This window comes from Aquarana catesbeiana, linkage group LG07 (genome assembly GCF_042186555.1).
Source record: "Aquarana catesbeiana isolate 2022-GZ linkage group LG07, ASM4218655v1, whole genome shotgun sequence".
Lineage (NCBI taxonomy): Eukaryota > Metazoa > Chordata > Amphibia > Anura > Ranidae > Aquarana > Aquarana catesbeiana.
The window spans coordinates 292168547-292191820 of NC_133330.1; the positions used below are offsets into that span (position 1 = coordinate 292168547).

Sequence of the window (23274 nt, forward strand, 5' to 3'; positions counted from 1 at the left end):
AACAAAAAAAAATAGCCAACATTTCTACATGCTACCTCAAAAGGAAAACAGTACATATAAAAAGCCTACGTTTAACTACAAAAAAAACTGTTTACCCCCACCCCCGTAATCTTCCAGATTGTCGGGGGTTAATAGTACTGAGGAGCTGTCACTGGCTTACATCAAGAGTGCCCGACTACGCCCGCTGTTTCTGCCTAGTTCCCCCTTTCATAGAAAGCCATTACTACAGCTTCTATGAATAAAACAAGTTCTATAAATGAAGGGGGCAGTCCTTTCAATCATCCGCCCCTCCTCCATGCATAGATCCTTAATTTGTGGGGCGTTTTGTTGGGCTTTAATATTGAATATCACAAAAGTAGTGTCACAGTCTAACGGCTTAAAGAGGTTGTAAACTTCAGAGAAAAAAAAATTCCTTAAAAAAAAAACAAAAACAAACCTGCAAGACAAAGACACAATGAGCTAGTATGTATTGCATACTAGCTCATTATGAAATACTTAACTTAGAATGATGCATTGCAGAGTGCAGTCTGCACTCCGCTCCCACGGCCGACATCTTTCACCGGAGTTACTTCCGGGTTCGCGGGCTACGGAGCTGTGATTGGCCAGAGCCGCGATGACATCACTCCCCCACATGCATGCGAGTGCCACCAGTCACGGCACGAATACTGAAGAAAGGGCACAAGCGGGCAGATCCGTCTGGCAGATCGGGTCGGATGACAGTCAGATTGAAACAGACAGGTGGTCCGTTTTCATCTCACCGCCTCATAGAGAACAGCAAACCATGTCCGTGTCCACTCAGCATAAGCGGAACGGACACGGACCTGTCATCCATCTGCTCAGCAGGGATCAGCGGACAGACTACCTGCTGAGCAGGCGGATCCGCTGCCGCAGTCCTCCCTGTGTAAAAGGGGGCTAACAGTTACTGCTAGAGTGCAAAGAATGATGGGAAAGCAGTAAAGAAAAATGATTATTTTTCTCTCCATTTTCTGCATTTAAACTGACCAAAGTTTTACTAAACTCTCTGTACTGGAATAAAATTATTATTCATATGGCACAGTAGATTGTTTGCCCAGATGAAACCTTAATGTGGGATTTTGTCATTATCTGTGTAATCCCTGGCAATGATTGCACGCCTTCACATTTTTAATCACAAGAAAAAGCAAGACTGACAACAGCCAAAATGAAGGATTATCTTGCCTATAATATAGTTTATGTTCGCTTCAGTATTCGGTACTTGAATGTTTCCATACACAAACTGCAATCATACATACAAAGTGGGGATATCCTGACTCACGATGTATAGATTTGGTAGTTTCTAGTGAATTTTGTTATATTTCACTAGAAAGCATTTGAAATTCAATAGACTATCCACAGTCCGATTTATTATACACGGACTCTAGATAAAGGGCATTGCCATATTTCAGCAATGTTGTTGTCCAGTAAACCCCCTTCCCCTACCTGAACTGTACATTTACTTCGAACCAGACCCAACGTATCATAACGTTCACCCTAAAATCCTCTATCTGTACAAAAGTACAGGAGACTAATTATAAGCTCCTAACAAGGTGGTACCTAACCCCACATGCTTTACATACTTACTACCTGAACACCTCAGCACTTTGCTGGGGGTGTCAGGAGGACAGGGGTACGTTACTACATATATTTTGGTCTTGTCTGAAGCTATCCTATTTCTGGTCTACAGTCAGAACAACTATCCAAAAGTTTATGGAATATAATGTCCCAGACGACCCGGCCCTCTTCCTATTGCATGTAAACACAATATCAACTAAAAGATACAAAAAGTCAGTTGTACGCCACTTGTTAAATGCCGCAAAATCCTGCATCCCACTTCAATGGAAAAGTCTAACCCCACCAACGGTGGCTAGTTGGATCCGGAGGGTAGAGGACATTAGTAAAATGGAAGACCTAGTGGTCACTGCGAGGCACCAACAAGAAAAATATAACAAGACATAGGCGCTGTGGAACCAATTCATTCTCTCCCCAGAGGGTATCACCCTTAGGACTTCTTGATGAGGTCAATATCCCAGTAAGCATGGACTCCAAAGCCATCCTGAATCAACCAGGGTCCTCCCATACCCCTCCATCCCTGCAATTCCGTCCCTGCGCCCCCCTCCCCCTCTTCCTCCTTGGATTTCCCCTTCTTCCCTTCCCTTGTGTGTGCCCTCCCTTTTCCCTGACCCATCCCCCCTCTGGCAATGGAGTTCCACCCAGATGGGGTGGGGGGTTGTTGGGGGGAGGTGGGAGAGGAGACAGAAGGTGACCGAAGCTTTCCTTCCTCCATCACCTCCTATCGGAGGATTTACTGATGAAGAGGGCTTCGACTTAGTATTCATTTCAGGAGGTATTCGTCACTTCATATATAATCACAAGCTTGGAAATGTATATGAAACCCCGTCTCATCTCTTCCTCCATGTGTTGATGCTGATCATGTTTTTTCCCCTTCTTTTTTGTGTTTTTAATATAGATCTGTATTTTATTGTCCTAGCCCATGTTGGGCGTTAATACTAATAATAATAATACATTTTTATGTGCAAAAAAAAAAAAAAAACCCCTTCCCCTTAAGCTACCCAATTTTTCTTCCTTCCACCACGGGTGGGGGGGGGGGTGCAGGGAACCTACCCAGCCAGCAGAATACAATAATTACTGCTACCGGCTATAGCTGGGTATGTACATAAACAGCAATCACACCACACATGAGGTATCACCGCAAACGTCAGATCGAGAACAATAATTCTAGCACTAGACCTCCTGTGTAGATCTAAAGTGGTAACCTGTAAAGGATTTTAAAGCATTGCCTATGGACAATATAATATACATAGTTTGTTCCCGTCCTACGGGCGTGCACAATTCTAAAGTTTTGACTGCTAATGCAGATACTACTTATTTTGACTGCTGATGCAGATACAGCTGGCCAGGGATCCTAATCCAGCAATGATCTTCCCTGCACAGATTTAAACAGGAAAGCCTTACTTTGAGTCCACTGAAAGTTTTCAATTCTAACTGAAACCCTGATGAAGGGGGAGTTCCTTTGACCCCCGAAACGTGTTGGCTGTCTCAACACAATATTAATAAATTAATCTTTAGGTCTTGCGCTCCTTCCATATATGCACATCTTTCTGGTGGTTTGAAAGCATGACATGTTTGGTATCCATTTACTCTGCAGAACATCATCTTTTAGAATTGACCAAACAATTGGGTATTATATTGCGTTTTTGTGCATTAAAATTTTGTTTTGTTTTTTTGCATTTGAAAAACCGCTGTGCAAACACTGTGTGAAATAAAAAAAATAACACCCAACATTTTATTCTCTAGGGTCCCTGCTTTAAAAAAATATATAAGGTTTGGGGGGTTCTAAGTAATTTTCTAGCGAAAAAATACTGATTTTTAAATATATGTGAGAAGGGTCATAAAAAGGCCTCGTCTTCAAGCGGTCAACCAGCTGGGGGACCATGGCACAGAAAAAAAAAAAAAAAAATTCAACCAGAATAGAGCTTTTAGTTATTCTACTGTGTGTAATGTGTTCATTGTGTACTACCAGCTAAAACCAGATCTGTCAACAACATAACTAAAAAGGCCACCAATTTACTAAAACAACCAAGCTTGCTAAATCTCTGCTTCTCTTCCGTTAACGAATGCTGAATTCTACAGAGTGTTCCAGTGAGTAAGACTTCAGGAGACAAAACACCCATGTTGTAGAGGCGATAGATCTACTTTAAGATGTTTACTCAGAAAGGCATTTTGTTCTCCACCCTATAATGGCATCCTGTGTTTTATTTAAGGCTTACGACGTTAACAATAACGACAAGTTAGCTGAAGACCACTCAGAAAAATGTCAAAGTGTACGTACAATGTAAAGTAGATATTGTTTTCATCTAGAATTATTATTGCAGATGCTGCTAAAGAGAACGATTGGGGCATAAATTTAGACACCAGTGACCCAGGTGATAAAGGCACCCAACCCATAGCTTTTTAACTTCTTTTAACCACTTCAGCCCCGGAAGGATTTACCCCCTTCCTGACCAGAGCACTTTTTACAATTTGGCACTGCGTCGCTTTAACTGCTAATTGCGCGGTCATGCAATGCTGTAACCAAACGAAATTTGCGTCCTTTTCTTCCCACAAATAGAGCTTTCTTTTGATGGTATTTGATCACCTCTGCCGTTTTTATTTTTTGCGCTATACACGGAAAAAGACCGAAAATTTTGAAAAAAAATGATATTTTCTACTTTTTGTTCTAAAAAAAATCCAATAAACTCAATTTTAGTCATACATTTAGGCCAAAATGTATTTGGCCACATGTCTTTGGTAAAAAAAATGTCAATAAGTGTATATTTATTGGTTTGCGCAAAAGTTATAGTGCCTACAAACTAGGGTACATTTTCTGGAATTTACACAGTCTTTAATTTATGACTGCCTATGTCATTTCTTGAGGTGCTAAAATGACAGGGCAGTACAAAACCCCCACAAATGACCCCATTTTGGAAAGTAGACACCCCAAGGAAATTGCTGAGAGGCATGTTGAGCCCATTGAATATTCATTTTTTTTGTCCCAAGTGATTGAATAATGAAAAAAAAAAAAAAAAAAATTACAAAAAGTTGTCACTAAATGATATATTGCTCACACAGGCCATGGGCATATGTGGAATTGCACCCCAAAATAGCTGCTTCTCCTGAGTATGGGGATACCACATGTGTGGGACTTTTTGGGAGCCTAGCCGCATACGGGGCCCCGAAAACCAATCACTGCCTTCAGGATTTCTAAGGGCGTACATTTTTGATTTTACTCCTCACTACCTATCACAGTTTTGAAGGCCATAAAATGCCCAGATGGCACAACCCCCCCCAAATGACCCCATTTTGGAAAGTAGACACCCCAAGCTATTTGCTGAGAGGCATGTTGAGTCCATGGAATATTTTATATTTTGACACAAGTTGCGGGAAAGTGACAATTTATTTTTTTTTTTTTTTTTTGCACAAAGTTGTCACTAAATGATATATTGCTCACACAGGTCATGGGCATATGTGGAATTGCACCCCAAAATACATTCTGCTGCTTCTCTTGAGTACGGGGATACCACATGTGTGGAACTTTTTAGGAGCCTAGCTGCGTACGGGACCCCGAAAACCAATCACCGCCTTCAGGATTTCTAAGGGTGTACATTTTTGATTTCACTCTTCACTGCCTATCACAGTTTCGGAGGCCATGGAATGCCCAGGTGGCACAAACCCCCCCCCAAATGACCCCATTTTGGAAAGTAGACACCCCAAGCTATTTGCTGAGAGGCATGGTGAGTATTTTGCAGCTCTCATTTGTTTTTGAAAATGAAGAAAGACAAAAAAAATAAATTTTTTTTTTCTTTTTTTAATTTTCAAAACTTTGTGACAAAAAGTGAGGTCTGCAAAATACTCACTATACCTCTCAGCAAATAGCTTGGGGTGTCTACTTTCCAAAATGGGGTCATTTGGGGGGGGGTTTGTGCCACCTGGGCATTCCATGGCCTCCGAGACTGTGATAGGCAGTGAAGAGTGAAATCAAAAATTTACGCCCTTAGAAAGCCTGAAGGCGGTGCTTGGTTTTCGGGGTCCCATACGTGGCTAGGCTCCCAAAAAGTCCCACACATGTGGTATCCCCATACTCAGGAGAAGCAACAGAATGTATTTTGGGGGTGTAATTTCACATATTCCCATGGCATGTTTGAGCAATATATCATTTAGTGACAACTTTGTGCAAAAAAAAAAAAAAAAAAATAATAATTTGTCTCTTTCCCGCAACTTGTGTCACAATATAAAATATTCCATGGACTCGACATGCCTCTCAGCAAATAGCTTGGGGTGTCTACTTTCCAAAATGGGGTCATTTGGGGGGGTTTGAACTGTCCTGGCATTTTATGCACAACATTTAGAAGCTTATGTCACACATCACCCACTCTTCTAACCACTTGAAGACAAAGCCCTTTCTGACACTTTTTGATTACATGAAAAAATTATTTTTTTTTGCAAGAAAATTACTTTGAACCCCCACACATTATATATTTTTTTAAAGCAAATGCCCTACAGATTAAAATGGTGGGTGTTTAATTTTTTTTTTTCACACAGTATTTGCGCAGCGATTTTTCAAACGCATTTTTTGGGGAAAAAACACACTTTTTTACATTTTAATGCACTAAAACACACTATATTGCCCAAATGTTTGATGAAATAAAAAAGATGATCTTAGGCCGAGTACATGGATACCAAACATGACATGCTTTACAATTGCGCACAAACGTGCAGTGACAACAAAATAAATACATTTTTAAAAGCCTTTAAAAGCCTTTACAGGTTACCACTTTAGATTTACAGAGGAGCTCTACTGCTAAAATTACTGCCCTCGATCTGACCGTCGCGGTGATACCTCACATGCATGGTGCAATTGCTGTTTACATTTGACGCCAGACCGACGCTTGCGTTCGCCTTAGCGCGAGAGCAGGGGGGACAGGGGTGCTTTTTTTTTTTTTTTTTTTTTTTTTTCTTTATTATTTTTTTGCTTTTTTATCTTATTTTAAAACTGTTCCTTTCATTTTTTTTTTTTTTTTTTTAATCATTTTTATTGTTATCTCAGGGAATGTAAATATCCCCTATGATAGCAATAGGTAGTGACAGGTACTCTTTTTTGAAAAAATTGGGGTCTATTAGACCCTAGATTTCTCCTCTGCCCTCAAAGCATCTGACCACACCAAGATCGGTATGATAAAATGCTTTCCCAATTTCCCAATGGCGCTATTTACATCCGGCGAAATCTAAGTCATAAAATGCTCGTAGCTTCCGGTTTCTTAGGCCATAGAGATGTTTGGAGCCACTCTGGTCTCTGATCAGCTCTATGGTCAGCTGGCTGAATCACCGGCTGCATTCTCAGGTTCCCTGTTGAGACAGGAGAGCCAGAGAAAAACACGGAAGACGGTGGGGGGGGGGGGGGGGGCATTCTCTCCCACTGCTTGTAAAAGCAGTCTAGAGGCTAATTAGCCGCTAGGATTGCTTCTACATGAAAGCCGACCGCTGGCTGAAAAGAATGATACCAAGATTATACCTAAACCTGCAAGCATCATTCTGGTATAACCACTCAAAGTCGTGAATGCTGTACCTGAAGACAAAAATATGGTTAACAATAAAGCACAGTAAACGGTAAAGTATAAAAAATTGCAGACCTGAAAAGCAAACATGATAAAACATAATAACAATAAAACATTGCAGAATAGAATACAGTAAAAAAGAGCAGAACAATAGAGAGAATAGAGAGAGAGAGAATAGAGAGAGAACAATAAAACGACAACTATTATTTTTTATTTTATATTTTTGTTTGTGTTTTTTTTTTTTTTTTTCTTACACTTTTTTTGTAACTGTAATTTTTATAACTGTAACCGGTTCCAGGTTCGGGTCTCTCAAAATGCGATGGCATCTTGGGAGACCCTGTGAAAGTGTGTCCTAGTCTGTGCAATGCTGTACCCTACGCTAATACTCAACTAGTGAATGGTAGCGTTCAAAACATTCACCAATGCAAAGACCAGGATTGTCAGGACAGGAGGGACAATAATAGCGGGTGTCATGCCTATATCCGCGCTTGCTGCAGACACAACATCTTTTTTGGGGGGGTTCGTTGGGTAGGGGTACTCGGGAGGACATAAAAATGCCTCTCATGCAGCCGACTGCATTTGGTTGGGGATGTGAATGGGGGAAGTACGGGCGCTGCAGAAGTGGTGGGTTCCCAATTAGGATTGGCGAATGCAGCAGGAAGGGCACTATGGGCATGACGGGCCTGTGTTTGTCTTCTTGGTGGCAGCGGGACACTACTTGTGCTTGCCACCTCACCAGCTTGAACTGCACTTATGGGACTCGCCACGTCACCAAGTGTTACTGCAGTGCTGGTTTGACTACGACCGGGGTGTACTAGGCCGCTGGCGCTTGCCAGTTCACCAAAACGCTACCAAAAAAACTGTTAACGATCGCAGGGATCAGGCCTGACTCTGCGAACGCTGCAGTTATGCATTTAGTGTTTTGTAAGTGACAGTGATCGATCGATACTGCACTTGGGTGGGCTGGGCTGGGCCGGGCGGAGGGGCAAAACGCAGGTGCTAGCAGGTATCTGGGCTGATCCCGCTTAACACTGCGTTTTTGGGAACCCTAAACTGCTGGGGACGCCAGTATAGATCTGATCGGATCAGATATTGATCAGTTCAGATACTATACCACTAAGGGAGGTGTACGGTGCGTGCGTGGGTGTTAGCGCTACTGGCACTAACCTGACGCTGCCTGGGGCTGGTGCTTGCCAGTTCACCAAAACGCTACAAAAAAAACTGTTAGCGATCGCAGGGATCAGGCCTGACTCTGCGAACGCTGCAGTTATGCGTTTAGTGTTTTGTAAGTGACAGTGATCGATCGATACTGCACTTGGGTGGGCTGGGCTGGGCCGGGCGGAGGGGTAAAACGCAGTTGCTAGCAGGTATCTGGGTTGATCCCGCTAACACTGCGTTTTTGGGAACCCTAAACTGCTGGGGACGCTAGTATAGATCTGATCGGATCAGATATTGATGCGTTCAGATACTATACCACTAAGGGAGGTGTACGGTGCGTGGGTGTTAGCGGTACTGGGACTAACCTGACGCTGCCTGGGGCTGGTGCTTGCCATTTCACCAAAATGCTACCAAAAAAACTGTTAGCGATCGCAGGGATCAGGCCTGACTCTGCGAACGCTGCAGTTATGCGTTTAGTGTTTTGTAAGTGACAGTGATCGATCGATACTGCACTTGGGTGGGCTGGGCCGGGCTGGGCGGAGGGGCAAAATGCAGGTGCTAGCAGGTATCTGGGCTGATCCCGCTAACACTGTGTTTTTGGGAACCCTAAACTGCTGGGGACACTAGTATAGATCTGATCGGATCAGATATTGATCTGTACAGATACTATACCACTAAGGGAGGCGTATGCTGCGTGCGTGGGTGTTAGCGGTACTGGCGCTAATCTGACGCTGCCTGGGGCGACGCATATCACCGTCGGGTGATCAGGGGGCTAAATCTTTATTCGGTAATAAACGGCGGGTGCCCTGACACTATAAAAAATAAACAAACTAACCAGCGTCACCCGTAACGGTTATACGGTGATCAGTGGTGAAAGGGTTAACTAGGGGGCAATCAAGGGGTTAAAACATTTATTAGGTAGTATATGGGGGTCCCTGTCGCTATAAAACGCTGACGGCGAACCTAAATATTTACGTCCCTAACTAGCGTCACCAGCGACACTAATACAGCGATCACAAATGATCGCTTAGCGACACTGGTGACGGGGGGTGATCAAGGGGTTAAAACTTTATTAGGGGGGGTTAGGGGGGTACCCTAGACCTACAGGGGGCCTAACACTCACTGCCCTGACACTGTAACTGTCACAAACTGACGCCAATACAGTAATCAGAAAAAAAAAAAAAAAAAAAAAAAACCTGCTTGGTGTCAGTTTGTGACGGGGGGGGGGGGTGATTGGGGGGGGATCGGGGGGCGATCGGGGGGGGGGGGGATCGGGGTGTTTAGTGTGCCTGGCATGTTCTACTGTGTGTAGTGTGTTGGTGCACTTACATTGCAGTCTTCTCTCCTCGGCCCGGAACGGAAAATACCGAGCCGAGGAGAGATGACATCATTTCCTCTGCCTCTGTGTACAATACAGAGGCAGGGAAATGATCCCATTGGCTGAGAGCGATCGCGAGGGGGGGGCCACGAATGGATGGCCTCCCCCTCACCACCGATCGCCGGGGGAGATTTGCCGACCGCCGCAGGCACTGGGGGGGGGTCCGATCGGACCCCCCACCCGCGGGCAGGCAAGGACGTACATATACGTCCTTTTGCCTGCCCGTGCCGCTCTGTCGACGTATATAGTCGTGCGGCGGTCGGCAACTGGTTAATCTGCCCACAGCTAGCGTCAGTGGTCTCTCACACAGGTCAGCCTACTATGGCCTCCTTTTCTCCCCAGCAATTCACAACCCCCTTTTTACACCCCCACCCCCCTTATCCTTTTAGTCTCCAGTCCCAGGTGCGTTGTCACTGTACTGTCATTGGATGCTAGGACTGCCAGTATACATTATTAACCACTTCAATGCCGGGCCCTTTTACCCCTCTCTCCCATTTTTTTTTTTTTTAGACAGATAACGCTTTCTCCTGGTGGTATGTAAATCACCACTTTTTTTTCTAAACATATGAAAAAAGACCAAACATTTTAAAAAGAAAAAAACGCCTCTGCTCTAACATTTTTCAAATAAGTAATTTTTCTTCTTCACTGATGTGTGATTATGCTGACAGGCTTGCAGGTTAACTGCTCTCCTTTCCTCCCACAAACACAGTGTGGGAGGAAAGGACTGCTGATAAGCGGCAAGTCTGTTTATGTGTGATTGGACACAGCTGATCACATGGTAAAGGGCCACTGTGACTGGCCCTTTACCCGGATCTGTGATCAGCTGTGTCCGGGGGGACACAGCGGTCAAAGCGCGCATCCGATGCACACCGCAGGAGGCATGCATGATGCGGGGTTCTGGGAGGACATCTATGGACACCCTCTCAGAACTGGACGACTGCGCTGTAGCCATTATTTGGCGGAAACTGATTGAAAACAATCACCTTGTAAAACAACCCATTTAGTTTAACCACTTGCCGTCCGCGCTATAGCCGAATGACGGCCACAACGCGGACCTGAATTTCCGAGAGGCTGCCATATGACGGCCTCCCCTTTGCACGCGCCCCCTGCAGGGCACACTCGCCATGATCACGGAGTCACTGAGACTCGGGTGATCACAGATCTGAGTAAGGGGCCGTTCCTAGCCCCTTACCACGTGATCAGCTGTCAGCCAATGACAGCTGATCACATGATGTAAACAAAAGCTCGGTAATCGTTTTTTTTTTCTCCTCATGCTGACAGCTTGAGGAGAAAAAAAAAAGCCGATCACCGGCTTATCTGCAAGGGACATCGGTCCCGAAGTAGAAGAGGCAATTATGCCTTATCTGTGCCCAACAGTACCCCCCTGCCAGTGCCACCTATCAATGCCCATGAGTGCCACCTATCAATGCCCACCAGTGGTGCCAATCAGTGCCACCTAGCAGTGCTGCCTATCAGTGTAACCGATCAGTGCCCATTATTGCCACCCATCAGTGCCTATCACTGCCACCCATCAGTGCCCATGACTGCCACCTCATCAGCGTACATCAATGAAGGAGAAAAATTACCTGTTTGCAAAATTTTATAACAAAATATAAAAATATATTTATTTTTTTTTTTCAAATTCGGTCTTTTTAAATAAAAAAAAATAAATAAAAACCGCAGAGGTGACCAAATACTACCAAAAGAAAGCTCTATTTGTGGGAAAAAATGATAAAAATTTAATTTGGGTACAGCAGGGCTCAACAAACCCAAGGCGACCAGAAACCGCACCCTGGCGCCTAGACTGGCACCAACCCACTCACTGCAACTCCCGATGCCCCAGACATGCAGTGCTATGATATTTAACATTGACCGCCGTTCCTCCTCCCTTCTCCACACTCAGCACGGCGCTTGATGCTTGCCAGAGCCGCTGAGTGTGTGAAACTGACACGTAACATAGAGGATCTGTCAGAATTGAACTTGATGCCGGGGTGGGCGGGACCCAGCAGCTATCAAGCACCAGCCAATGGGATAGGATTTGAGCGGGCCGCTACGTGTATGTGGCCCCGCCCCTTTTCTTAAGCAGCCCAATCATTGGCTGGTGTTTGATAGCTGCTGGGTCCCGCCCACCCCGGCCGGGTCCTGCCCACCCCTGACATTAAGCTCAATTCTGACAGCTCCTCTTTCCTCTCTATTACTTGTCAGTTTCACACACAGCAACAGTGTGAAACCTGCCAGTGCCAACCAGTGCCACCTACCATCGCCAACCAGTGCCACCTACCACTGTCAACCAGTGCCACTACCAGTGGAACCAACCAGTGCCACATGCCAGTGCCCGCCAGTGCCACCGCCAACCAGTGCCACCTGCCAGTGCCACCGCCAATCAGTGCCCCCTGCCAGTGCCAACCAGTGCCACTGCCAATCAGTGCCATCTGCCAGTGCCACATGCCAGTGCCAATAGTGCCACCTGCCAGTTCCAAACCTGTGCCACCTGCCAGTGCCAACCAGTGCCACTGCCAATCAGTGCCACCTGCCAGTGCCATTCAGTGCCACCTGCCATCCTAGAGAATAAAATGGTGGTTGTTGCAATATTTTATGTCACACTGTATTTGTACAGCGGTCTTTTTTCTTTGGAAAAAATTACTTATTAATGAATTTAAAAAAAAAAAAAATCTAACCAGTAAAGTTAGCCCTTTTTTTTTTTTTTTTTTTTTTGGGTATAATGTGAAAGATTTTACAGTGCGAGAATCGTGAAAGAATCGTGAGCTTTTTATTCTAAGCAAAAAAATCGTGATTCTCATTTTGGCCAGAATCGTGCAGCTCTAATCCATACCACTCTAAAAACAACTGGCTCCTAACTTTTTTAACTGGCTCCTAGATTCAAAGCAAATTTGTGTGTGTGTGTGGGGGGGGGGGGGCTCAGCAACACACTGAACTTCCCAGTAAAAGATTGTGCAGGGAGGGGTGTGAGTCTGATCATTGGAGGAGAGCACACTGGGTTCCAGCATAACTAGAAAACTGACCACGGTGTGTTCTCCTGCCTAGTGTGGTCAGTTTTTAATAGGGAAGCAGAGGAACTGGGAGGAACACCAGAGATTTCACACAAAGGAAGCAATACAAAGAACGGGATACTGCTTCATACAAGTACATGGTACAGCAGGCACATATCAGGAATACAAAATGTTGGGTTTACATACTCTAAGTGCTTGCCCTAGTATCACAGAAGGACAGCACTTTGTCCAAGCAGACCCCCTGTTACAGCCAAGCTCTTGGGCTCTCTAGGCTCCCACTACAGTAACTGTGTAAGGTAATGGGGTACCCTGATGTAAGAGGAGGAAACTCTGATGGAGGCCCTGATGTAAAGAGCGGGGGGGGGGGCTCTGATAGGGAACCAGATGAAAGGGTGGGGGGGCTCAAAGGACTCTAATGGGGACCTTGATGTAAGGGGGTGCCTAAGGAGTTTCTGAGTCACATCATACAGATTACAAAAAAACCCCAAGTAAAACTTTATTCATTAATTTAAATATTAATAATTAATTTATAAAACTTATTTTTTTTTTAGGCTTGCAAATATTTGTGAAATATACAACATGGCCCTCATAGTACTGAAAAGTCTGGAACACAAACTAAATTTGGAATAGAACCCGTGAACCCAAAATAATTCTCCAAAGTATTCATTTTAAAGCTGATAAACTGCAGTAATGTATGTTTTGTGCATTGGTGTGCCATTCATTTCTAATAGCACACCTTGCTGACGCACCTGTGTTGCAGCCCAACGCAATGCATGGTAACACAATTGTTTCATAAAATACTGCATGCACCTTTTGTGGCGAGTTCTTGTGCAGGACACTCCAGACAGAAGCACCCCGGGATTTAGGTATGTGGGGGTGGTTTCAAGGTGAGGAATTTGGGAATGCAACCATGTTTCATGTATAGGGTAACATGAAACATGGCAACAATAGTGGACTAAGCCTTTAGTTCAAAATTATTCTGGTACTATTTGTCAGTGATGACAAAACAATGACAGAAGCAGAAATCTGAAAAAGCAATAAATTTTGAATTGATCTTCTACAGTCAGGTCCATAAATATTGGGACATGGACACAATTGTAATCTTTTTGGCTCTATACACCACCACAATGGATTTGAAATGAAATGAAAAAGATGTGCTTTAACTGCAGACTTTCAGCTTTAATTTGAGGGTATTTACATCCAAATCAGGTGAACGGTGTAGGAATTACAACAGTTTGTATATGTGCCTCCCACTTTTTAAGGGACCAAAAGTAATGGCACAATTGGCTGCTCAGTTGTTCCATGGCCAGGTGTGTGTTATGCCCTCATTATCCCATTTACAAGGAGCAGATAAAAGGTCCAGAGTTCAAGTGTGCTATTTGCTTTTGCAATCTGTTGCGGTCAACTCTCAATATGAGATCCAGAGAGCTGTCACTATCAGTTAAGCAAGCCATCATTAGGCTGAAAAAACAAAACAAACCCATCAGAGAGATAGCAAAAACATTAGGTGTGGCCAAATCAACTATTTGGAACATCCTTAAAAAGAAAGAACGCACCGGTGAGCTCAGCAACACCAAAAGACCCGGAAGACAAAGGAAAATAACTGTGGTGGATGACCGAAGAATTCTTTCCCTGGTGAAGAAAACATCCTTCAAAACAGTTGGCCAGATCAAGAACACTCTCCAGGAGGTTGGTGTATGTGTGTCAATGTCAACAATCCAGAGAAGACTTCACTAGAGTGAATACAGAGGGTTCACCACAAGATGTAAACCATTGGTGAGCCTCAAAAACAGGAAAGCCAGATTAGAGTTTGCCAAACAACATCTAAAAAAGCTTTCACAGTTCTGGAACAACATCCTTTGGACTGATGAGACCAAAATCAACTTGTACCAGAGTGATGAGAAGAGTATGGAGAAGGAAAGGAACTGCTCATGATCCAAAGCATACCACCTTATCAGTGAAGCATGGTGGTGGTAGTGTCATGGCGTGGGCATGTATGGCTGCCAATGGAACTGGTTCTTTTGTATTTATTGATGATGTGACTGCTGACAAAAGCAGCAGGATGAATTCTGAAGTGTTTTGGGCAATATTATCTGCTCATATTCAGCAAAATGCTTCAGAACTCATTGGACGGCGCTTCACAGTGCAGATGGACAATGACCCGAAGCATACTGCGAAAACAACCAAAGAGTTTTTTAAGGGAAAGAAGTGGAATGTTATGCAATGGCCAAATCAATCACCTGACCTGAATCCGATTGAGCATGCATTTCACTTGCTGAAGACAAAACTGAAGGGAAAATGCCCCAAGAACAAGCAGGAACTGAAGACAGTTGCAATAGAGGCCTGGCAGAGCATCACCAGGGATGAAACCCAGCGTCTGCTGATGTCTATGCGTTCCAGACTTCAGGCTGTAATTGACTGCAAAGGATTTGCAACCAAGTATTAAAAAGTGAAAGTTTGACGGATGATTGTTAATCTGTCCCATTACTTTTGGTCCCTTAAAAAGTGGGAGGCACATCTACAAACTGTTGTAATTCCTACACCGTTCACCTGATTTGGATGTAAATACCCTCAAATTAAAGCTGAAAGTCTGCAGTTAAAGCACATCTTGTTCGTTTCATTTCAAATCCATTGTGGTGGTGTATAGAGCCAAAAAGATTAGAATTGTGTCGATGTCCCAATATTTATGGACCTGACTGTATATAAGTGAAAATGTTCTAAACCTAAACAGTATAATTTATAGCAATAATGTCAATTCATGATGTGACGTTTTAAAACCTCCATTTTATTTTTACTGCAGCTAATAAGAAATCAATTCTGCTGCAATAAAAGGCACCACTCCGTATCATGAGACCAAAGGTACATTAACATCACCACCGGGAATAGGGAATCAATCCATTCCAATATATTGTAATTCTGCAGAAGGGAAATTTTCACTCACCCAAATGCTTCTCACACATACTACAACCTACATTAAAGTAGAACTACAGGTAAACTTTTTTTTATATAAATTGTGGACACAGTAAGAGAAGTTGATTACACCTGACAGTTTGTGCCATCTGTGTCCCATTGGAGAGATTTTCCTTCACTTCCTGTCCTATAACTAAAACAGTAAGTGGGAGGAAATCCGTCCAAAGTGAGGGAATCCCTTGTTGTCACCGGGGTAGAAGGGAATATTTCCCATTTATTAGCGATCTGGTGACAACCCAAAATGTGGAATTTTAGTTTACACCCATTGATAACAAGGACACAGAAAGCAGTAAAAGCCTAGCACTTTACCACATCAAAAAAAAAAAAAAAAAGATTTTGCATTTAGTTATATTTTAGCCACTTATCTACCAGTTTCAGGTGTTAAATGCATATTTTAGGCCTGAAAATGTGTTAAAATCCTCAAATATTATTTCTGAAAGCGAGACCCTGGAGAATATAATGGTTGCATTTTGCTCTTTTTTATGTCACATGATATTAGAGCATGTTTACCAAATGCACATATTTTCAGTAAAAAATACAATAAAATTTAGTGAACACAAACACCACAATATACAGAATTACCCAATTTTTTGGTAATATATAAAAGATGAGGTTGGGTAGCGATGAGTAAATACAAACTCAACATGTCAAGCCTTAAAACTGTGAGTGCCAGTGAAATAATGATAAAATCTTTCACCCAAAATTGTCCATATATCTTTAACTACTTCAATACAGGGCACTTACACCCCCTTCCTAGCCCAGACCAATTTTCAGCTCTCTCACACTTTGAATGCCAATTACTCAGTCATGCAACAATGCAACATTGTACGCAAACAACATTTTTATCATACAAGTAGAGCTTTCTTTTGGTGGTATTTAACCACTAAGCTACCGCCCACCGTCATACGACGGTGGGACAAGGCAGCACTTGTTCTGGGCGGACGTCATATGACGTGATTGCCCTCCCGAGCCACTAGGGGGCGCGCGCGCATGCCCGCTGCATCGCTCGGGACCCAGTGCACGTGCCCGGCGGCCGCGATGTCCGCTGGGCACCCGCGATTGGCGGGTAACAGAGCAGGACCGTGGATCTGTGTATGTAAACACAGATCCACGTCCTGTCAGAGAGGAGAGGAGACCGATGGCGTGTCCCTTGTACATAGGGACACCGATCAGTCACCTCCACCAGTCAGTCCCCTCCCCCCACAGTTAGAATCACCTCCCTAGGACACACATTAACCCCTGGATCGCCACCTAGTGTTAACCCCTTCCCTGCCAGTCACATTTACACAGTAATCAATCAAGCATTTTTATAGCACGGATCGCTGTATAAATGTGAATGGTCCCAAAAATGTGTCAAGTGTCCGATATGTCCGCCGCAATATCGCAGTCACAATAAAATCGCAGATCGCTGCCATTACTAGTAAAAAATAAATAAATGAAAATGCTATAAATCTATCCCCTATTTTTAGACGCTATAACTTTTGCGCAAACCAATCAATATACGCTTATCGCAATTTTTTTTTACCAAAAATATGTAGAAGAATACACATCGGCCTAAACTGAGGAAAAAATTTGTTTAAAAAAAAAAAATTGGATATTTATTATAGCAAAAAGTAAAAAATATTGTGTTTTTTCAAAATTGTCCCTCTTCTTTTGTTTATAGCGCAATAAATAAAAAACACGGATGTGATCAAATACCACCATAAGAAAGCTCTATTTGTGGGGAAAAAATGATAAAAATTTCATTAGGGTGCAGTGTAGCATGACCGCGCAATTGTCATTCAAAGTGCGACAGCGCTGAAAACTGAAAAATGGCTTGGCCAGGAAGGGGGTGAAAGTGCCCTGTATTGAGGTGGTTAAACACCACTGGGTTTTTTATTTTTTGCGACATAAGTGAAAAAAAAGAGTGAAAATTTTGAAAAAAAAAAAACACAATTCTTTTTAGTTTCTATGATAAAATTTTGCAAATAAGTAATTTTTGTTCATAAATTTGGGCCAAAATTTATACTGCTACATCTCATTGGTAAAAATAACCTAAATTAGTGGATATTATTTGGACTGTGTGAAAGTTATAGAGTCTACAAGCTATGGTGCAAATCATTGAAAATTGATCACACCTGATGCACTGACGGCCCATCTCATTTCTTGAGGCCCTGAAATGTCAAAAAAGTACAAATACCCCCCAAATGACCCCTTTTTGAAAAGTAGACAGTCAAAGGTATTTAGTAAGAGGCATAGTGAGTTTTTTGAAGCTGTAAAATTTTTCCCCACAATTCTTGGGATAAATGAAGACTTTTTTTTTTTCACAAACTTTTCATAATAACAAGTTATTTCTCACACACAGAATAGGCATACTTCCAATTACACCCCAAAATACATTCTGCTACTCCTCCCGAGTATGACGATACCACATGTGTGGGACTTGTACACAGCCTGGCCACACAGAGAGGTCCAACATGCAGGGAGCACCGTCAGGGGTTCTAGGAGCATACATTACACATCTAATTTTTTAACGACCTTTACATTTTTGAAGGCCCTGGAGAACCAGGACAATGGAATTACCCACAAAATGACCCCATTTTGGAAAGCAAAAACCCCAATATCTATTCTAGGAGGCATTATGAGTCTTTTGAACAGTTCTTTTTTTTCCATTCATTTTTTTTTGGCCATTGACCTCAAACCAGGTCAGCAATCCATTGATCGCAACCTGAACTTGTTGATCTGCCATCCCAGAGCATATCAGAGTGCATCGAGCTGGCACCAGCAGTGCAGGAAACAGGCGGCCGTGGAGAGAGCAGGAGCCACATGAGCTGATGCTTCGTCTGTAGCGCCAGATCCTGTCCCAGGCGGAGTGATATTAAATGCACTTTGCCTGAGACCTTTCTAGCATTAAACTGTGTATTAAACTGCACATACACTACGCTTTTGCAATGGGCTTATTAGCACCTACACTAAGGATTAACCCTGAAGGGTTTTTCTCTATTTTTTTGCCATGTCCCATTGATCAGATTTCTGTTTGCTTACTGAACTGTAAATACTACAGGAAATGAAAGAAAATTAAGGAAGCACCGTTATATCAACTGAAAATAGGGTTATCAGCGTTGTACCAATAGAAAAAAAAGGTGCTGTTTATGGCCGCCGAAAATGCACGAGACTGACACAACTTTACCACCTTCACAGTGCATTTTTCATAGGTCATGAGACTCAAAGAACACATCAAAAATGCAACATGGGTGCGTTTTTGCTGCGTTTCCAATGGGTAATTGATCGTTTGGTCCGATTTTTTTTTAACTGACCGAATACGCACCAAAAATGCAGGCAAGCAGGATTCATAACAGAAGTGCAAAGGACCAGTGTGAAGACATACATAGAATTTAAAGGGATGGAATTTTCTTGAGCTTTTCTTGCGCTATTTTTAATGCAAAAGCGCTTCAAAAACTGCTCAGTGTGAAAGCAGCCTATCAGCTGAAATGGTGCCTATAGTGGCAGAAAATAAATTCCTCTTAATTTAAATTCAAGATATTAAATATATAAAATATTTTTTTTTTTTTTTTTTTAAACAGTCCATTTCGGTTTCAGTTTTCGGCCAAGTGCATCCTGAATTTTGGGTTTCGGTCCAGAATTCTCATTTCGGTGCACCCCTATAGAAAATCACTTGAAAGTGAGTTGGATCCCCTCTTAGTTATTGAAGCAAACATTTGGATTTAAGAAAAAACACCATTTTCACTGTAAAAATAAATGAACGCTAATTAGGGTTGCACCGATACCGAGTATTTGCACAAGTATTGGTACTCCTGCAAATGCACCGATACTTTCAGGCTCGGTTCTTTGAGCAGTCAGTGGGTTTCCCCTGTTGACAGCTGAAGTGTTAAAGAAGTCCAGTAATTGGAGCTGTCAAAAAAAAAAAAAAACAGCAGCCAGAAATGTTTATTAACAACATTGCTCAGTGCTAAAACACTAAAATAAAAAGAAGCATTGTTTCTTTTTAAATCTTTCTGTTTCTTCATCTGCAGATCAAAGGGATGAACAAAAGTTCCTCCGTTTAACACTTTTTTAACCCTAAATTTACTCTAATCAGCCTCAATTAACTCCCTATTCTCTTCCATTTAATTATTTTCCTGCTTTTTTTTTTTTTTGTTTGTTCACATCTATTTTATAAACGATAAACAAAACTTTTTTTTTGTTTGCTTTGTGTTAGTGAATATTTTACACATATATATTAACATATATTTATACATTTCACATTGAAAAAGCGAAAAAAAATTTTAAAAAATCTATTTATTTCATTTGTAAATAACTTTTCAATGCTTTGCACCATTGCTGACAGCTGAAGTGAAAACAAAACAGTTGCGGTAGGTATTGGTAATTGGTATCAGTGAGTACTAAAAAAAAAAATATCGGTACTCGTACTCCTTGGTAACGGTGCATCCCTTTCGCTAATGAAGTATGTGCAATATGCGGCTGCTGCTGTTTTTATGTAATATTACTACTTTTATTCCCCCTGTGCAGTACAGTCAGTGCCAAAACTTACCACAATCGGAGTGCTCCAACCAGAATTGCCCGCTTTGCTGCCCATCCATTCTGATAACATCTTGTATTCTTTTAAAAGTATGCAAGGCATTCTGAGATTGGAGGAGGTGCAGATGAACACCACAAGCTCTTCTCCTCCAGTCACAAAGCACCTTGCATACACTGAAAAGAAGGCAAGATGTTTTCAGAATTGATGAGCTGCAGAGTGAGTGAACGGCCGGCCGACTCCAGACGGGGCTGGAAGTTTCAGCACCAGACATTTAGTGCTGAGCGTACTGAAAGTAAGAGTATTACATAACACAGCAGAGGCCACACACTGTACAAACTGCATTAGTGTTCACTCATTACAGTGCAAATGGCTAAGGATTGTCTTTGGCCGGGGTTTCGATTTAACAAAACAAGTTCACCCATCAGAAGATTTCTCCTCTATTCCTGTTCTGGTGACAACATGAAATTCCGGATTCTCCCTCTCAATTTTTTAGCCCTGATGACAATTTTTATCAGGACAAACAAACAGATGGGGAGAGTCTCATTAACATGGACAATGATAACCTAAAAGTGTAATATCTCAACATCCTATCCATAATTAACAAAAAATAAAAAAATTGTGGTTTTAGATGTGCTAAAATAAAAAAAAAAAAAAAAAAGAGATTGCATAGGGGTTCTCAGTATAAGTGTATCTATGGTCACATTTTCAAATCATACATTTCCACATCATATTGCAATTATACATTGTATTTCAATTATTTCTAGCCTACTCCTATTATTTGAACGACCTTAAAGTTTGTAAGGTTACTTTGTGAAGATCCACATTTACTTCCTAAGTTCTCTGACACGTAGTCACTATGTCCTGTGAGTAGCACTGCTGCATCACACATTTCACAGATCCTGCCATCTAAACTACAGAGGTGCTGAGAGGAGGAGATTCAGGAGGCGGAGTCAGTACGGGAATCACTGCTTACAGGCAGCAAGATGGGATATGTAGTCCTTAGAAATAGAAAGTAAATGGCAGAGAAGAAGCTGCAGATGTTGCTCTGCTCACACACAGGTTATACTCTGCCAACTGTCACATGAAGCGGGCATTATACCAGCCCGGGTATACACACAGCACCGGGGCAGTACTCAGCCCAGATCTGCTAGGACGTGTGTACAGCTCAGAGCACCGAGGGAAGACGACTATAAATGGGACCAGGAAGATCACACACACACTCGCTATAGAGCTGCCTGGTTATCCATAGACACTGTGGCACCCTCCTTTGGTATTAGTCCTAAATGTGCATGCTGGGACTTGTAGTTCCCCAGATGCCAGCACTCACTATAGAGGTCACTGGTCACCCATAGGCACTGTGACACCCTCCATCATTAGTATACTGAGCAGTGCATGCTGGGACTTGTAGTTCCCCTGATGCCGGCACTTACTGTAGAGCTCAGTGGTTACCCATAGGCACTGTGGCACCATCAGTATTATTCCTTGCAGTGCATGCTGGGACTTGTAGTTCCTCTGATTGCAGCACTCATTGTAGAGATCAAGGATTACCCACAGACACTGTGGCACCCTCTATCAGTGTTATATTTTGCAGTGCCTGGTTACCCATATAGACACGGTGGCATGGTCCATCTGCTCTATTTCTTGCAGTGCATGCTGGGATTTGTAGTTCCTCTGATGGTAACACTCATTCTAGAGGTCAAGGATCACCCATAGACACTATAGCACCCTCTATCAGGATCATTCTGCACAGGGCATGCTGGGATCTGTAGTCTGTCAGCACTCATTCTAGGAGGTCCCTGATTACCCACAGACACTCTGCACCCTCTACTAATATTCTCCTAACAGGACATGCTGGGATTTGTAGTCCCCTGCAGATGGCACCCCGCTCTATAGACTAAGGGTGACGCAATGGCGCCCTCTAGGGACGCTGATCTGGCAGTCCATGCTGGGACTAGTGGTTCCCCTGCAGCAGGCGAGTCCCATCTGTCCCGGGGAGGTGAGTGACGTCACCTGGGCGCTGTGCTGCCCTCTAGGGGACGGACTCGGCATGTGGCCCGGCGGTGCCCTTGTTGCAGTCTACTTACCAGGGGGTTCCTCATGCCGGGCTGGCGGCACAGGCTCCCTCCGTCCTCCGCTCTCCCCGGCCTGCCGACACGGCTCCTCAGTACAGTCCGCGCTGCAAAGGAGGGAAGGCCACCGGCCACCTGTTCTCCCCGCCGTCCGGTTCCTGCCTGCTGCGCGGCCCGGCTCCGTGTACCCCCAGCTCCGCTGTCACTGCCATGTCCGGCCCGACGAGAGGAGAGGCGGGGGGACGAGAGAGGACGCGCACCAGCCGGGAGGACACCGGCGCCCCCTGGCGGAGAGGAGGGAGCAGTGCAGGCGGCCCGCAGAGCGGAGGGATGGGGACACGTGGTGTGCAGAGAGGACTGGCACAGAGACATTGCTGCCAAACACTCTGGTTGCCATGGTGACCCTGTGGCTGCAGTCCATTCAATCACTGAGCATGAACCAGGATGCAGTGTATGGGAAGTCAGGAGCTCTGTTGGCATTTCTCTGACTTTCCTCATCTGCATGGCTGCTATTGGTCAGTGACCACAAAATGTATAAATGTAGAGGCAAAACTTTCTCTTTTTGCTTTGGATTGAGGAGGGGGGGATTCAGATCGCTCTTCAGAGAGGATTTGACAGGCGCTTTATGGCCTCCTCACTGCCTGTTTTTAACCCCCTAAAAACTGTGCCGCAGCCAAGTGAATTGTGGGCAGTTGCGGGGCAGCCATATTCACTTGAATAGTTCATGTTCAGCAGCCAAGAGTGACAGGGGGCAGTGGGGTATTTAGGTTTTGTACTGCCCTAGGCGTGACTAAATTCATACACACCCTAATTTAAATATGACCCACCCAGTCCTCTCAAGGCCACACCTCTTCCTGTTTAAGACCCAACCTGAAATTTTCCAGTGGGGACACTAGTTCTGAGGGCTTTTGGGGGTGGCAATGTAGTCATTAAGGATTCCCTTAATTTGCAGGGATTTCCTCTAACTTCCCGTTTGGCTATAGGGCAGGAAATGAAGGAAAATGTCTGCAATGGGACAGGGATGGTGAAAAATAAACCA

General features: G+C 43.5%; 1 protein-coding gene across 2 annotated transcripts in view; it reads right to left on the bottom strand.

Annotated features, from left to right (window-relative positions):
* Positions 1–22525, bottom strand: part of ZFYVE9 (zinc finger FYVE-type containing 9) — a 164576-nt gene extending 142051 nt beyond the window's left edge. For both annotated transcript variants that reach the window (XM_073593534.1, XM_073593535.1), the window contains exon 1: positions 22251–22525. The gene's annotated coding sequence lies outside the window, so the exon portion shown is untranslated. The remainder of the gene's footprint in view (positions 1–22250) is intronic.
* Between the last annotated feature and the right edge of the window lie 749 nt (positions 22526–23274).